At 40.7% G+C, this 16,365-nt stretch overlaps 1 pseudogene; it reads left to right on the top strand.

The window, feature by feature from the left end:
- Positions 1–1,647: 1,647 nt before the first annotated feature.
- Positions 1,648–5,273, top strand: LOC142437282 (ras GTPase-activating protein-binding protein 2-like; annotated as a pseudogene).
- The last annotated feature ends 11,092 nt before the right edge of the window (positions 5,274–16,365 follow it).

Raw genomic sequence — 16,365 nt, 5'->3', positions numbered from 1 at the left:
CATCCCAGCCCAGGCCAGATCAAGTCCAGAAATCTGATATTAGTTCATATGTTCAATACTGACCTATAAAATCCTCTTCAGACTCATGAAACACATGTGATCCGATGCAGAACACAGGGTGATCACAGGCCAGTGGGTGCGAAGTTTTGTGGATCCAGTGACATTATAAGCATCTCAGCACTGGCAGGAGTCTTCACGTGGCTTCCTCCAGCTCAGGGCACTAGCATAGTTCCATGTGTCTTGTCAGCTGCAATGTCGTCTCCCAGGGAATGAATTGAGAGAGTGTCTCCCACCTCCCAGGAAGAATACAGTAGTTCCCAGAATCCTCAAGAGAAGACTATGCCCACATAGAGGTCTCATTGGCTATGACATGATAGACAGGCTAGCCTCCACCCCTTCACTCATAGTCCTCTCAAATTGACAAACAATTATATAACTACCACATATGGGCTTTGTGGAAGTGATAAACGGAAGAATAAGTAGTCTGGAGGAGTAGTTAGAAAGCATGCCATTGATGTTAGAAATGATGCTAGAGAAGTATAAGAGAATTTTTGTGAGATCAACAACTTATTCATCTTTATAGCATCATAAATGGTGACTCTACACATGTACCTTGTCAAAAAGAATATATGGATATCAAATTGGTTATATCTATGCAAAGAGACAATGGAAAAGCTTGATATTTTCAGGACAAGTCCAGAGACCAACTACAAAAGAAACAATTCATTTTTTTTACAAGTTGAAGTTGAAACCAAAGGATATTAAAACAAGACCAGGAGAAGGAAAATATTCCACTTAAATTTAGAAACCATTAAAAATAATGGTTTGTTGCATTGAACACTAATGCATTAAATATTTTGTGAGTTGACATCAAGGATACCATAAACAAAGCAGTAATTGAAACACGCAAACACACACACAATACAAAGAAAGAATAAAGACCAAAATAGCTGTCAGAAGAGTCTTTAAAACTTATTCTAGGACATACAGTCTCTAAATAAGTAGAAAAAATGATGAAGTATAAGAGCTAAACAGAAATGTTCAAGGTGAAGCCCAAGAAAATTCAGTAAACTACTATAATAAAATGTGAAAACATCTGCAGTTAAAAAAAATTAACAGAAAAAAATATACTTTGTGTTTCCTCGGCTGAAAGAAATGAAGAAAATGTTCAAACCTCTACTGCAACATTGAAGTGTTCCCTGTGAGAAAGTAGTAAATTAGGCAAGAAGCATAGCAGATTTACAGAACTGACAGACTCCCTGGGACTTAAGGCTAAACCACTTTAGTAGAAGAATAGATTTCTGCTATCCCATTGTTAAGGAATTGTCATATTTTAGACTTTGCTTGCATCTCATGCTTTGAAGGTGCCAATGAATGGTGGACAAGGAATACCATATATTTATTATTCGATGCTCTCCTTGCTGTTTTATGACATGTGTTCGTCTGGTAAGCATGCATCTACTTTTTTGAATGAGTGTTATTGAACGTTTTGCCCTATAACCAACCCCATTATTCTTGTACATAATATCTAGTAGCTTAAGAATTTAATTGGTATGAAATGACAATTTGTGGTTGCTCTATTAAAAGCCTCCCTGTAATAGGGTGGGTTTGTAAACAGCAAAGAGATTGATTTTGATCAGCAAAGAAATGGTTATGGAGAAACCAAGTCTACTGCTTACAGGGAAGGAGTTTTTGAAGCAATACTATACTTTGCTGAATACAGCTCCAGAACATTTTCACAGTTTCACTGCAGAAATTCTTCCTATGTTCATGGTAGAGTAGATGCTAGTGGAAAGCCCCAAGAAGCTGTTTGTGGTCAAAGTGTGGTCACAACTTACTATCTCTGAACTCATGAAACCTTGAGTGATAAAGTAGCTGTCCAGGTCATGGGTTTACTAACAGTAGACAGCTGGACAGGAAGTTTATTCAAACATTTATCCTGGTTCCTGAAGATTCTATTCCAAGGAAGTTTTACATTCACAATGATATATTCTGTTATTATGAGGATGTGTTTGGCGATTCTGAACCAGGCCTTGATGTAGAGTTAGCCGGTGACGTAGAAGAGGGATAAGAAGAAAGCCAACCATCTCCTGAACCGTCCAGGAAAGCACCAACAGTGGTCACTATGAAGCTCACACGGTGACTGGTGGCATAGAGGAACTTTTAGAAGAAGCCTCTCATGACCCTAAACCGGAGCCAGAATCTGAAAAAAAAAAAAAATACGAAAGAACTGAAACCACAAGTGGAGGTGGAAAACGTAGAAGAATTAGAAAATTCTGTTTCTCCTCCTCCTGGAGAAGTTGTTTCTCTGCCACAAGAATGAACAAAGCCAAGAGCTGAAGCTAAACAGGAAGTGCTGACTCAGCCACCTGGTGTGTGTTAACAATGACCTCAGGAGCGACTTGGCTTTCCTCTTAGAGGACCAAGACCAGAAGAGGAAATATCAAACAGAATGAATCTGACAAACAGAATAATTCCCTATTCAGACAGTAGTAACTTTTTTGTTGGAAACTTTCCACATGATATAGATGCAAATGAAGAGAAATAATTCATTTTTTAATTAAAAAATTATTTTATTGGGGGCTCTTACGACTCTTATAACAATCCATACATTAATTGTATCAAGCATATTTGTACACATGTTGCCATCATTCTTTTCTTGACATTTACTTTCTATTGAGCCTTTGGTATCAGCTCTTCTTTTTTCCCTCCCTCCCCCCATCCTTGTGGTCCCTTGATAAATTATAAATTATAATTATTTTCCTATCTTACACCAACCAACTGTCTCCCTTCCCCAATGTTTTCTGTTGTTCATCCCCCTGGAGGGTGTGTGTGTATGGTAATGTGGCTATCATTGTGATTGGTTCCCCCTTCCTCCCCTCTGCTTCCCACCTTCCCCCTACCATTCTGGTATCGCTGTTCCCATTTCTGTTCCTGGATTTCATGTGTAGTGAGCTCTTATCTCTTATCTGTACCTGTGTACATACTCTGGTCTAGCCTGAAGTGTAAGGCAGCACTGGGGTCATGATAGTGGGCGATGAGGAAGCTTCAAGGAACCAGAGATGTATTGTGTATTCATCAGTGCTTTATTATGGTTGGTTGACTCGTCCCTTCCTTGCGACCCTTCTGCGAAAGGATGTCTCATTGTCTGCAGGTGGGCTTTGGATCTCTGCTCCAACCCCCCTCAGTCTCAACAATATGTTTTTGTTTCTTTGTTATGGATATTCTGATGCCTGTTACCCAGTCCCAAGGACACCTCATGATTGCAGAGACTGGTGTGCTTTTTCCATATGGGCTTGTTGCTCCTCCGCTGGGTGGCTGCTTGTTTTACTTCAAACCTTTAAGACCCAGACACTATATCTCTTGACAGCTGGGCACCATCTGATTTGTTCACCACATTTGCTTATGCACCTATTTTGTCTTCAGTGATTGTACCAGGAAGGTGTGCATCACAGAATGCCAGTTTATTAGAACAGAATGTTCTTAGATTGGGGGAGGGTATGAGCTGAGGACCAAAGTCCATCTACTACTTCAGTGTATTGCCATATATATATCTTTACATAGGCCAATACCTGTATTTTTATAAATTAAAGTATTTACTTAAGGACACACCTATGCTTTTTCCTCTATTCATAGCTTTGCTTCCTAGATTGTTCCTTTGTTTCCTTTTATCTTCCTCCTGCCCCGCCCTGCCCTCATGCTTTCCCTATTTCTGCCTCTTAGTAATTGAGCTACCTTGCTAGATTGCTGTTGCTTCAACACCTCAAGGAACTCTACAACCTTCTTATATTGATTTAAATTCCCTAGTTTTTCCCCTATCTGTGGTGTTGTTTACTCACTGCTCTCTTTCCCCACCCTCGCCTCCCCACAAGTTCTTCCAGGCCCATCAGTCCCAATGCATTCTCCTCAAGCTTGCTTCCCATGCCTATCTTATATAAGTAGGCAAACCAAAAATTATATAGACCAAACAAAAGAAAACAAAAGATTGAAAAGAAAAAGAGAAAAAGCATACATAATTCCAGTCTGTCTGTTGACCTTTATGACTCTCTACCCATGTTGTTTCAACACAAAGAAGGGGCAAAGGGGGGAAAGGAAGGGTCAAGGAGGGGGAGGCGATGGTGGCATGAGGGGAGCATTAGTCCACCTGGGGGAGAGTACTGGTTATGTCTTCGCAGAACTGGTAGTGCGCATGCTGACCGCACCACAGCGCACATAACATGGAGGGGAATGTAACCATGGTGAGAAATGCCTGGAAAAATTGGGCTCCAGGGCCGGCCCCAAATCAAAGCCAAACTGACATCCTTCCTAGAAATAAGTGCCACGGCGAACGGCACTAAGCCTACAGGTTGAGGAGAGGGTCGGCCTACCACGCCCACTCAGAAACGGGCCAAGAAGGAAAGAGCGAAAGTGACAGTCTAGACCCCATATGGGCACAGCGCGCACAGCGGAGGTCAAAGACGTCCCTGCCGGGAGCTGCTGAGGCACAGAGAGGACTGTGGGCCGACAACAGCTCCAGACGTGTGGTCCCCTTAATGGAGCGTATGGTGACAGAGGACAATAGTGGGGACACACGGCGGGGAGTTAGTCTGGTCTGAACCCACCGCAGGGGCGAACCAAGAAGGGAGCAGAACAGATCAGCAACGGGAGCAAAGCCCTAAAGAGCCCCCCAAATAGACTTCAGACTAGGAGGGGCAGTTGGCGGATTCCCCCAGGAGCAGTGAGGAGAGAGTCATAAAGGTCAGCGGACAGACCGGAAATGATGTACACTTTTCCTCTCTTCAGTCTTTTGTTTGATAGAATTCCCTATGAGTTTTGGAAACCGTGTGGAACTTCGCATCAATACCGGGGCTGCTGGAGCCCTGGTGGCGGAGCAGTTCTGCGGACTGCTAAGCACAAGGCCTGCACGGTGACACCGCGGCGCTCCACGAGTGAAATACCACGGATATGGGGACAAAGCTTCCAAATTTTGGTTTTGTGGTTTTTGAGGACTCTCAACCAGCTCAGAGAACGTTAATTGCAAACCGATTGCTTCGAGAGAAAGTACGTTTAAATGTGGAAGAAAACAGGCAAGGGCTGCCAGAGAAGAAGAAACCAGCGGTGATGGGGATGCCGGCCAGGGTACTGGGCGCAATGGCAGGGTCTTGGTGGTCCCCGTGGAGCTGCGGGCGGTGGAATCATGCGTGACCTCCTCCAAGAAGTGGCCTGGTGCAGAAACCTGGCTCTGCAAGAGGAACAGACAGACGGAAGACTGCTTCGCAGGACAGCGTCGCTGAAGCTCCACTGTTGGCAGTCCTGGCAGTGGTGCATTACTCATCGTGTTCGCATTCTTGTTCTTTTAAAAATTTTTTTTTATTTTAGAACTTGATCATTTTGTGATCATTTGATCATTTCTTTTATGTGAAAAGCATCTTTTGTTTATCACTTAAATTGAGATGGGTTTTATTTCCCAGTTCCACAACAGGATTCATATTGTTAATTTATAAGTCTAGACTTAGAAAATTACGACTGAGAAATGATCATACCTTAAACTGTCTACAATAAAACGAACTTAAAAAGTCATTCCCACCTGAATTCAGGTCCTTTGAGTTAAAAAAAATCTTCAGCTGAATATTTTGTTTTAAGTGTTATTGCTTCTGCCTATTAATGTTGGAAACAAAGAATGCAATGTGGACAAATGGGGAATTTTTCCTTTTACCTTAACTAATCCCCCAAATGCAAACCAAGAGAAACTTAGGACCCACATGCACTAAACTCATTAATACTGACATCTGCAACAAAAGGCAACAGGGGAAAACTCGTCTTTTCCAGTAGAGAATAGTTGGTGAAATGATGAGGCCATTTTATCCCTTGCTGTGACCAGCGTGTCTATGCGTAAATCTTAACAAGAGTACAAGTATATTCCAGAAGGAAATCATTTAGTTAAGAACTTAATTACACAACTCAGAAACTTCAAAACCTTGCTCTTGAATATGAGACCAGGTTTAGTAGCTCCATATCTAAGATTTTTCTATCTTCCCTGCTTCAGCACAGGAATGGCTGGCAGCCCCACACACTTCTGCCCCCTTTCCTTTCTTCGTGCTGTGTACTGGGATCCTGTCTTCACTGTATTTTTGTTTGCTGGTAATTTTTGTACAGTACAGTGTATGAATTGCTGTGCTGCAAAGCCAAACAGTGGCAGAATATTGAAAAATCATTGAAGTGTATGAAAATTGCAGTATCTTTATCTAGTAAAACTGACTAGCATATTAAAAAAACAAGAAATACAATTCATGCACTGCAGTCTGATGCTGGCCTGTTGTCTGCTGTTGTTACCTGTGATCGAGTCATTTCCAACTCTTAGCCACCCTATGCACAGCAGACGGAAAAACACTGAGTCATGCTCAGGATTGTTCCTAGGCTCCATCCTATTGTTGCAGCCACTGGAGGGTACTCCTCTGTTTCCCCTGTGCTCTACTTTACCGAGCACAATGACCTTCTTCAGGGACCGGTCTCACCCCACCATATGTGTAAAGTATGCAATATGAAGTTTCAGGATTATTGCCTCTAAGGAGCAATCTTCCTATACTTCTTTCAAGACCAATCTGTTTGTGTTCTGGCAGTCCATGGTTTTTTAAGTATCCTTCACCAGGACTACAATTCAATCACATCAATTTTTGTTTGGTAGTAGAATGGTTCTGCATTGGCCTTCATCTGTATGGTAAGCAGTTCAAAACCACCAGCATCTCAACTTGAGAAGGATTGGGCTTTCTCCTCAGGTAAACAGTTACAGTCTCCTAAACCCTGCAGGCGTGGCTCTGAGTCAGGACTGATTCCAGGGCAGGGAGGGTGATGGCTCTGCCTATTACAAGTGCAGCTTTCACAGGGATATGAGGCCATTGAAAATGCCATGAATTGGGTGAGAAGTACCTTAGTTTTTAAAGTGAGATGCCTGCTTTTCAATAATCTAAAGTGGTCTATTGATCTATTGATTGCTGCTTCCATGAACATTGACTGTGGACCCAAGCAAGAGACATTCCTTGACAACTTTAATCTTTTCCCAAATTATCCTGATGTTTTAACTATTGGTGTACCTGTGATGATATTTGGTCTTCCTCACATTGAGTTGTAATCCATATTAAAGGCTGCAATCCCTGATTTTCATCAGCAAGTTCTTCAAGACCTCCTCACTTTGAGAAAGAAAGCTTATGTTATTTGCATATTGCAGGTTGTTAGTAAACCTTGATCCAATTCTGATACTACATTGTTCTTCATACAATCCAGCTTCTCTGATTATTTGCTCAGCACAAATATTCAATCATTATAATATTAGGATACAACCCTGACATATACCTTTTCTGAATTTTTAAAAAATCATTTTACTGGGACTCTTACAACTCTTGTTACAATCCATATAGCAATTGTATCCAACATATTTGTACAGATATTGCTATTGCTCTTTTCTATAATCCATTGAGCCCTGAGGAACAGCTCCTCCTTCACATCCCACTCCCACCCTCGTGGCTCCTTGGTAGATTATAGATTATTATTATTTTCAAATCTCACACTGACCTCTGTCTCCCTTCCCTTCTGGTTTCTGAAGTTCTTCCCCCTGGATGGGAATGTGTGGTTATATGCCATTCATTGCAATTGGTTTCCCCTACCCCACCTCTCACCTGTACTCCCCTTCCCCCTACCCTTTCGGTATCACAATTCCTATTCCCATTCCAGTTCCATGTTTCATGAGTTTTATCTCTTGTCTATACCTATGTACATGCTCCCGTCTAGTCCAGTGTCAGAAGCAGCACTGGGGTCATGATAGTGGGGAGTGAGGAGGCCTCAAGGGATCCGAAGTATATTGTGTGATCCATCCATGCTCTACTGCACCCTGGCTGACTCATCCCCTCTATGGGGATGTTCCATTATCCACAGATGGGCTTTGGGTCTCCACTCCAATCCCCCCCCCCAATTCTCACTAATGCATTTTTTATATGTTTATTGTTTTCAACTATGCAGTGTTCCCTTGTTTTGTTCACATAATTGCCTCATTATCCATGTACATACAAGTTCTGCATGAGCAGTATTCTGGGATTCCAATTCTTCTCAAAGCTATCCATAATTTGTTATGGTCTACCTTTCAATGACTTGGTATCGTCAATAAAACACAAAATAAACATCTTTCTGGTATACTCTGTTTTCATCCAAGCTCTATCTGACATCAGTGATACTATCACTTGTCCCAAGTCCTCTTCTGAATCCAGCCTGAACCTCTTGCAGCTCCCTGTCAATATACTGCTGTAACCACTATGGAATCATTTTCAGAACAAATTTTACATCTGTGTAATATCAATGATATTATTCTATGGTTTCAGCATTCTGTTGGGTCATTTCTCTTTGGAATGGGTACAAATGTGAGTCTCTTCCCATCAGTTGGTCATGTCATTGAGTCTCTTCCAGTCAGTTGGTCATGTCACTGTCGTCCTAATTTCCTGCCATAGACAAGTGAGGGCTTCCAGTGCTTCATCAGTTTGTTGAAACATTTCAATTGAAACATTAATTCTTAGAGCCGTGTTTTTGGCTAATGCTTTCAGTGACTCTGGAACTTTTCCTTCAGCACCATTTATTCTTGCTCATTTGCTGTCTCCTGAAATGATGGAATGTCGACCCGTTTTTTTGGTACAGTGATTCTCTATATTCTCTTCATCATCTTTTGATGTTTCCTGGGTCATTCAATATTTTGCCCATAAAATTCTTCAGTATTGCAAATTGAAGCTTGATTTTTTTTCTTTAGGTCTTTGAATTTAAAATATACTGAGTGTATTCTTCCAATTTATTTTTCTAATTACCTATACTAGACCATTTCCTTTTGTCAAAAGTATTTTAAATTCTTTATTTTTGGCTAAATTAATGATACTATCAATATAATTGCCTAATGCCACCAGGTGTGGTTTATAATGTTATCTAACATAAAAATGATAATGTCTCTAAAGTGAGCAAGTCCACATGGAAGTAGCACACCAGCCTATGTGGTCCAAGGATTGTAAGTAATAAAACCCAAGTCTGAGGGACAGAATGGCATTGGAGTTTAAATGGTGAGCACCAGGTTGCAGAGTGCTATGGATGATGGTGGAAACTGAAAATCCATTCGCAGGCTCCACTTGGATGGAATCTCCAGTAAATCTCCTCTATCATGGTCCAGAGACGGGAACAGCACTGCTATCAAACGGAGAGCACTGTAAAGCGGATGATGGTAACTGTATGTAGCTTAAAATGTAATATTTTACTATTTGATCTCCCTTTGACCCATTTTAAAATTGTTTCAGCTTTTAATATTTTATGCTTTCCTTTCAATTATGTTTTTTTTGTTTTGTTTAATCATTGTTGGATTTTTTATCCTATTTTTATTTCTATGATGTTACGTATATGAAATCCAGGATAAGAAAATCTATAGACAATAATAGGATTAATAATTACCTAGGGGCATGGTAGATGAGATGGAGGAAATTGAGAGATAATAACAATGAGCAGGAGAAGAAAATGTTCTGAAATTGCTTGTGATGAGGATTGCACAATTCTTCTTAATTGAAAGGAAGATTAAGTTGTATGATATGTGAAGTACATGCCAATGAAACTATTATAAAGCAGAATATAGAAAAAAGACATAGAGTCCTTTTACCAAAAGCGATGGGTAAATATTCACCCATTACAGGAGGTGGCAGATGATTGTCAACCTATGGTGTTGAAGGGAAAAGTCCAATTTTTACTGAATTTAGTGGCAGGAAACAATGCTTTAGGAATTACTAAAATGCTAATTAAACTATTTCATAAATAGATCCAATGTCAGAAAGAGTCATTAATTTATGCCAGAATATTTGGAAGACAGATATTTGGCTAAACAAGGGAGATGGAAAGGTATGTGGAAAAGATAGGCATATGCAACAAACAGAATCCTGATGCTTCCAAAGAAAGATGATACATTCAAAGGTTAAATTTTAAAAAACAATATAATAAATATCACACTCAAATAAATTGTTCTTGGGGATTTTAAAAGGAAAGCCTGATGCAGGAATGCAGCTACAAGAAATTGTCAGACAGGACTTGACACCTCATCAGACCTAATCAGAAAGTATTCTGAGGGTCACCAGACAGACATGAAATTAATTATAGACTTTTTTTATGTCTATCTATATAAGATAGGTAGAGTTGTTTACAACCCAGTGGAGAAAACAACGGAACAGATGGTTAGGGAGGGAGAAATATAGGAAGTACGGTGGTAGAGGAAAGGAAGGTGTCAGCCAATAAACCCAGGCACAAGGGTACAGCAAGAGATCTAAAAGTGATGTACAGGAGGGTATAGAATGCAGGGTGGGGCTGGATCAAGTTTAATGTAATGTCGCCGAGAGGAATTACTGAGAGCTGAATGAATGTAGAATATGATAGAGGGACAGGAGGCAAGTACAAGGAAATAGAGGAAAGAACTAGGAGGCAAAATACATTTATAGAGGTATAAATATAGCCATGTACATATGTAAATACATTAATATATATTGATAGGGATATAGGTCTACGTACATATATTTATATGTTCAGTATTAAGGTAACAGACAGACATTGGCCCTCTACTCAAGTACTCCCTTAAAGCAAGAAGACTTTGTTCTAATAACCTGGTATTCTGTGATGCTCACCTTCCTGACATGAGATTGCTAAAGACAAAATGGGTGCATAAGCAAATGCGGTGAAGAAAGCTGATGATGCCTGGCTAGCACAAGATATAATGTCTAGGGTCTTAAAAGCTTGAAGTTAAACAACTCTCCAATTAACAGGGAAACAACATGGAAGCTCATATGGATGGAGCACACCAACCTATGTGATCATGGGGTGTGGACAGGATCAGATAGCCAGCATCGGAAGATAGAAAACAAACAACCATATTGATGGGAACAAGGGGGGTTGGAATGGAGAACCAACGTCCACCTGTAGACAATCGGACATCCTCCCAAAGAAGGATCACAAGGAAGGGACGAGCCAACCAGGGTGCAGTACCGCACCAATGAAACACATAACATTCCTCCAGTTCTTCCATGTGTCCTCCCCACCACCATCATGACCCCAGTTCTACCTTACAAATCTGGCTATACTGGAGCATGTACGCTGGTAAAGATAAGATCTTTCAACACACAGAATCCAGGACGGATAAACCCCTCAGGAACAGTAATGGGAGTAGCAAGGGTAGAGGGAAAATGGGGGCAGAAGGGAGAGAAAGGGGGAATCGATCATAATGATCGATGTATAATCCCCACCCCCAATGGGGACGAACAACAGAGAGATGGGTGAAGGGAGGCAGTGCATGGTGTAAGATATGAGCATAATAATAATTTATCAAGGGTTAATGAGGGTGGGAGGGCGGGGGCAGGAGGGAACAAAGAGGAGCTGATACTAAGAGCTCAAGTAGAAAGAAAACATTTTGAAAATCATGATGGCAACATGTGTTTGCAGCAAGTAAAAATGTGCTTGATACAATTGATGTACGGATTATTGTTAGAGCTGTAAGAGCCCCCGATAAAATGGCTTATAAAAATAAATTGCCAGACAGTCATGCCTGATATAATGGATATTGCCTGAAAGTGATAGATTTCTGAGGTAGGTTATACCTCAGTTTTTCCTTTCACACGTTGAAAGCATTCTTGCTGAAGCAAAAGAATTCTTGCTGAAGCATGTTTTGTAATCCAAGTGAGTTCTTATGAAGGAACAGGAAAGTTTCAGGTTTTACTGTCTCAAAAGGGTACGAACTATCTCTGGAAAGAGTGCCAAGCTGTGCAGAAGCCACGCTGGGGTGCACAACCGGGCTCAAAATACCACATGGGAAACACCCACACATGTGGAACTTGGGAATCCCTCGGGACCAAGAGGTCGAGAGACCAAGACAGCAAATGAGCAAGAGCCCAAGCAAATGTCAGTGCTCACTAGGCCCCCATCGGTCCCTGAGGGGGCATACCTTGGTGGTGCAGGTCCCCACTGCCTGGGCTTGGCAAAAGGGACTCCATTTTGAATCCAGTGCCTTTAGCTTGGCTCTCAGAATTCACCTCTCATAGACCTCCCTCTCACTGACCTCCCTCTCTCACTGATCTCCCCCTCTCCTGCTCAACCTTCGAATTCCTGGAACTGGCTCATCCTGGAGCCCGAATGTTTTCTGAAGATAAGTACACTCCACTCTACCCGTCCTTGAGATATAGATAAGGTCAAAGACCTTCTCCCTTCTGAAGCACCTGTGTGCACAGATCCACTCCAGCTTGGACCCTTCCCAACTGTGCCTGCCAGCAGGGGTATAAAAATGCAGCCTAAATTCCCCAAGGCGCTGTTTCAAAGGCTCAATTCCCTGAGTTGCTGAATCTGCCCGCAAGTCTCCCAATAAAGCCTGCTTCTAAACTTTGCCAATTGGATCTTTGGTTCTGTTCCATGCCCCCAAAATCCTTACACCCACCCGGACCTCTGTCCTCTGACCTGCCTCAAGACCAGAGCAAAGAGAAAGCAGAACCCACCTTCCTGCAGTTGGAGTCTTTATTTATTTATTTGGCAGGGGAGGCGTAGCTAAAGGTATCCCTTGACTCCATTTTCTGAGTTCAGGGCTGTGCGATGTACCTAAGGTGAGTGTGCCCAAGGTATTGGTTTTACCTGGGCCTGTGGCGTCCGAGTCCCCGCATGCTCAGTGTAGGTTTCTCACGGGTGGTCAATGATTTCTTTCCAACCGCATAGGTTGCCTGAGTTCCATTGAACCGCCTCTATGGTGGGACCTTCTCAGGCATGGGAGGGACAACCCCACACCCCTGAATCTAGTTTCCTCACAAAAGCAGAGAACACCAGAGAGATGTTTGCTTTTGTTTTATTGACTTTGCAAAGGCATTACTCTACGGATGATAACAAATTATAGAAAACTTTATGCATAATGAGAATTCCAGGATATTTGAATGTGATCATTGGGAAATTGTAAATAATCTATTGCTCAGAGACCAGTTAAAACCCATTTGCATTCATTAATAATCCCATCCACATTTCTTACTATCACAGTAACATAGGAAAATGTCCAGCACGTTTTTTCCACATAGCTAATCTCATAATTGCAACACACAATTTTGCACCTAATTTATAATGAGCTATTTTTATGTATTATTCAAAGAATATTCGTTTTGCTTTTTAAAATAAAACATAACTCCCATTGAGGCAGGGACAAAGCACTGTTCAGGACACAAAGAAACCTGTGGCATGTGAAAAAAAACCACAGAAACTTTCAGCACTTCACCTCTCCCCCACCTTCACTGCCCTTCCTCCATTCCACTTGTTTCCAGCTGGTCAATTCTCCCCAACAGACCCATGGATCCACTTCCCTTCCTAAAATGCTGCCCTGCAGGTCTCAGTCTCCAGAGAAGAGTCCCCTGAGCCATTTGTGACACAACAAAATCTTTCCCTTTGTGATCACCAGCTTGGCATTGGCAACTCCTCAGAACCACTCCAGTATAATCTTGAGGACAGAAGTCATGCTCCCTGAACAGTTTATAACAATCTAATTTTAGTCACTTACAACCCCAGGTGTTAACACTGAATTATCTTGCTTAATTAGAAATAATTTTGGTTTTATCTTCACCAAATACTTTAGCAAATCACAATGGTATAGGATACATTTGTTGCATTTACTATTTTGTGGACTGTATTTTTTCTCTTTCTCAATAAAATGAATGAACTTTGGAGTCAACATGGTGAATTTTGGAAATCGGGGCTTTACGTGTCTATTTCATTTTAACGTGTTATTAAGGTTCCACTAACTTTATGTTAAGGAAACATTGTCAACTAAACTGGTATTTCAACAAATCAATTTCTTGGTGAGTCATAGTTCTCTAAAACCTCAAATCAAAGACTAGCTACCCATTATCCCCACCTGTGAGCATCGCTTTATGCTTATTTCTCACCAATGTTATGTTTTTCTGAATCCCCTGAGATTAATAGCATTTATATAGTGATGGCTTATTGTTTACACATGGATTCCCTCTACATGCAAAGGATAAAAGGAAGTACAAACTAAGATTGCATCTCTTAATTATAATTAGATATAAAAATAGTAGTGATAATAATTTTGTTTTTCTTTCTTAATAGATAATAAACTACTGGTAATCCAAATATTAATAACCCTAGTCAATTTTCCTAGTACAGCTTGGGGTGTATTTAGGTGGATAGCATGCTTTAGGAAGGCTAATTGTTCATGGAAGGATGCTCATATTTCCCCACTCTTAATGTAATCTGCACGTGCCAGGGATCTGGACATTATCATTCTTTGGTTTGGTTTATTTATCTCAGAATGATGGAAAAATACAAGGCGTATTTCCCAAACACGGGTAACACTGCAATCTTGGGGGTGGGTGGGGTGTGGGGGAATCATCTGTTTTTATTTTCAGCAGTAGTATTCAGTGCAGCAGATTACAACTACTGCTATCTACATAAGCAACTATAAGCAACATGGAAGACTTTGCCATTGTGCCAGCCGGGCATCCTCCAACCCCATTTAAATGAGGGGATTTCTCTTGCTCAGCTCTGGCAGAATTTTTTTCCTATAGCCCACATCTGCATATGTTTAGGCTCTCTCAGGGAATGGAAACTGAAGGCACTCTATCTCTCAGAGGCAGTGCTCTAGGATATTCATTGTAAGATTGCTCCATATTCAATATTTAAGGTACCCAAAGCATTAAAATTCCATATAATCATAACATTCTTCAGGGGATGGTCATTATTTACTTATTACCATTAAATGCATTTTATTCAAATAAACCCTCAGTTCCTGTCTTTAAAAATATATGTGATTATAGTTATGCATTTATCTTACAAATGTAACTGTAGTTGTGTCCATGTATTCTATGACCTTATAATTGCACAATGTTTGGGATTAATTATGTCCCTTGAAAAATATGTTCTAAATCCCAACTCCTATACAAGTCGTGGGAGGATGTCTACAGTTACCATGCACTCTTGGAATGGGTTTGTAGGTTATGTGAATGAAACAGCGAAAATATAAGGTGTGTTTCAAATAACTATCTTTTGGGATGTGAAAGATAATGAACACACAAGTGAGACAAGTAGGAATGAGGGAAGAGAAACACCAACCTCCATGAAATTCTCCCAGAACAGGAGCTTAGAAGGGACAAGGATACTTTTCTAGAGCTGGTGGAAAGAAACCCATCTCCTAGGGTTGGTACTCCCACCATAGACTTCTTGCCTCCAAAAATCTTAGAAAATACATCTATGTCTGTGGAGATCACCCACTCATGGTCCTTCCTTTAGAGTAGCCCTAGAAACCCACGGCAAAATGTGTTGCACAAGGAGAGTGCCGCTCCAAAATATGCTCAAATGTAGAAGCAGATTTGAAGTTGAGCAGTGGGTAGAAGTTTGAAGACTTTAAAAGTGTCTAATTGTAATTGCTACAGAGTAAAATTATAATTGCTCATGTGTAAATTCAGGTTGTACCTAAAGAAATGAAACCAAGTCTGCAAGAGCCAAAATATGGCTTCGAGTCTCTCGCACCTGAATTTTCAGGCCATATCCAGAACAAACTTATTGAATTGAACACTAATAACAGAAGACCTAATGAACTAGGGGAGAATATCAAGAATGGCATTTACAAGGAGAGCAGCATGTCATTAAAAAGACAGGAAAGAAAGAAAAGATCAAAGTGAATGTCAAAGACACTCTGAAGCTTGCTCTGAATCAGAGTAGCTAACACAAAAGGAAGACATGATCAAATCAAGGAGCTGAACAGAAATTTTCAAAGGCCAGTTCAAGAAGACAAATTAAAATATTGTGATACGATGTGCAAAGACCTAGAGTTAGAAGACCAAAATTGAAGAACACAGTCAGTAAATTTTTTATTGAGAGAACTCAAGAAAAATTCTAATCTCGAAGTGTAATTTTGAAAACAGTAAATGACAAGGAAATCTGAAAAGAAGATGGAAAGAGTTACTGCACTCTAAATAACTAGTCAACATTCCACCACTTCAGGAGGTAGCCTATGAGCACAAACCAATGGTCCTGAAGGAAGAAGTTAGAGCTACACTGAAAGCATTAGCCCCAAACAAGGGTACAGGGATGGATGGAACAGCACCTGAAATGAGTAAACATGCTGATAAAGCATTGGGAGCACTTTCTCTTCTGTGTCAGGTTTTCTGGAAAACAGGTACTGGACCAAATGACTGGAAGAGATTTGTGCCCATTCCAAAGAAAGGTGACTCAACGGAATGCTGAATTTTCAGAAAAGTTTCATTGATATTATACAAGTAAATTTTTTCTGATGATCATATAACAAATGTGAAGCTGTATAGTGACAGGAAACTGCTAGAGTTTCAGGATGAA

The sequence above is a fragment of the Tenrec ecaudatus genome, chromosome 1 (genome assembly GCF_050624435.1).
Source record: "Tenrec ecaudatus isolate mTenEca1 chromosome 1, mTenEca1.hap1, whole genome shotgun sequence".
Taxonomy (NCBI): domain Eukaryota; kingdom Metazoa; phylum Chordata; class Mammalia; order Afrosoricida; family Tenrecidae; genus Tenrec; species Tenrec ecaudatus.
Note: the sequence above shows the minus strand (reverse complement) of the source record. Positions and strands in the feature narration are given on the sequence as shown.